Source organism: Littorina saxatilis, linkage group LG11 (genome assembly GCF_037325665.1).
Source record: "Littorina saxatilis isolate snail1 linkage group LG11, US_GU_Lsax_2.0, whole genome shotgun sequence".
NCBI classification, from domain to species: domain Eukaryota; kingdom Metazoa; phylum Mollusca; class Gastropoda; order Littorinimorpha; family Littorinidae; genus Littorina; species Littorina saxatilis.
In genome coordinates, this window is record NC_090255.1 from 7,172,465 (window position 1) to 7,174,889 (window position 2,425).

General features: G+C 45.1%; 1 long non-coding RNA gene across 1 annotated transcript in view; it reads right to left on the reverse strand.

The window, feature by feature from the left end:
- The window catches only part of LOC138980675 (uncharacterized), a 5,211-nt gene extending 3,040 nt beyond the window's left edge, over positions 1 to 2,171 (reverse strand). The window contains exon 1 of the long non-coding RNA XR_011460422.1: positions 1,704 to 2,171. This is a non-coding gene — a long non-coding RNA (uncharacterized lncRNA). The remainder of the gene's footprint in view (positions 1 to 1,703) is intronic.
- Positions 2,172 to 2,425: the final 254 nt, after the last annotated feature.

The window sequence follows — 2,425 nt, forward strand, 5'->3', positions numbered from 1 at the left end:
GCTGAAATGCAATATCAAAGTCCGGCCTTCGTCGAAGATTGCTTGGCCAAAATTTCAATCAATTTGATTGAAAAACAAGAGGCGAAGCCATCAAGGCTCACGTAAGAAATCGACAAACAGTAACACAAACTCAATCACTCCGACACACACACACACACACACACACACACACACACACACACATACACACACACACACACACACACACAGGGGCGGATCTGGGTTTTGAAAGGGGGGGGTGCAAAGTTCTTTTTTTTTTTTTTTTTGTATCTTATCAGCGAAGCGCCGAACCGATGGCGCGAAGCGCCGAGCATGCTAGAGGGGTCCGGGGGCATGCCCCCCCGGAATTTTTTTTTAAAAAGGAAGCAAAATTGTGCAATCTGGTGCAATCTGAGCGTGTAAAGTGCTATTTTCAGGTGATACATTTTTCTTCTTTTTTTGTTTTTGTTTTTTTTGTCCCGCTGGGGGGGGGGGTGCAATTGCACCCATTGCACCCCCCAGATCCGCCCCTGCACACACATACACACACACACACACACACACACACACACACACACACACACAGAAAGAGCATAGGTGAAACTGTGCAAGAAAGCGAGACACTAGATCTAGATCTGTCTGTCTGCATGTAGCCTACTTACAGGGACACGACTGCCAACAGAGTCTCGGCCCGCTCAAAATAATAATGACCGAGACTTTCAGTACTTCCTTCGCGTGACGTCTAACCCTCTTACGTCATAATGTGACGTCAATGTAATGTGACGTCTTCAAATGTTAGAGTTTCTACCACAGACATACACACGCACAAACACACACACACACACGCACACACGCACGCACAGACAGACAAAGTTACGATCGCATAGGCTACACTTACGTGAGCCAATGAGGGTGTGACAGTGCCGCCTCAACTTTTACAAAAAGCCGGATATGACGTCATCAAAGACATTAATCCAAAAAATGACAAAAAGTTCTGGGGATATCATACCTAGGAACTCTCATGTAAAGATCGGTCCAGTAGTTTACTCTGAATCGCTCTACACACACACACACACACACACACACATACACCACGACCCTCGTCTCGATTCCCCCTCTATGTTAAAACATTTAGTCAAAACTTGACTAAATGTCAAAATGACGGCAATGCCCTCCAAGCTCTGAAAACAGTAAAGCATCACAGTCAGCTATCAGTGATTTACAGTGAGTATGTCAGTCATGCAGTTAAAATCGTACAGTTTTTTGGAGATCATTACGGAAAACACATGGAAACCCGGATGCAAGGAAAGCGACCGGCGAATGCACAGATAGGAAGAAAGAAGTAAGTTTCGGATACAGTGCTCTCTTCTGGGTCCTTTCTGGTATTACTAATCAAAAATAATGAATTAGACCCAACATGTACTGTGGTGTTTACTTATAGGAAATGGCATTGACATTCTCAGTCCAGTCGACCTTTTGTCCCCTCGACACGTAAACATACACACACACGCACCAAACACACACACAGACAGACACACTACACACACACCGTGGCACACATACACTGACACACACTAACTCGCACTGACACGCACACACACTAACTCCCACATGCACAGGCACACACACACACACACACACACACACACACGGACACACACACACACACACACACACACACACACACACGAGTTATTTCGAGTTACTGTCAGATTGTTACGTACGTCTGGAGGAGAACCGACAAAAATCACAACATGTATCACAACATCCGTTCTGTCCGGGGACGATGACGCCATATTTACAGGTCTCGGTAGTGACGGGGGCACAGCCCACGGTGGCGCAGGCGGTTGGCTGTGTGGTCGGAAGTGCGTTTGTTGCGACCAAGATGCAGCAGACGACAATCAGCTTGGTCAACATAGTGCACGGATTTTCTATAGAGGATGTTGTTGTCGTTGTTGTTGTTGTTGTTGTTGTTGTGTTGGTGGTGGTCGCTGAGATATGTTGTCAGTCCGACTGCCGTGAAGTGCTGACTACAAAATGTTGTTGTTGTTGTTGTTGTCGGTGGTGGTCAGGAGGTGGTGGTGGTGGCTGGAGTCGATGTATTGTGTTGACCGGCTTCTGTGCAGTGCTGACTGCAAAGTTGAACAGTTTACACAGAGAGTGACACTACTGGCTGTCTACGTGGCTTTATCTAAGAGAACCACTCCCACACAATGAAACTAGGACAGTTATACAAACTTAAGCCCAGTTTCAATGTGTACAGTGTTATCTTTCCATCAAAATCAAGACAAAAACATTATCTTTATTCTAGTGCGCTAGGGGGGTTGACATACGATTGGAACAAAAGTAATTGCAAACTTAAGAGTATGTTATAATAATAATAATAATAATAATAATAATAATACGAATATTTATAACGCGCACATATCTCACCAACAGGCGACTC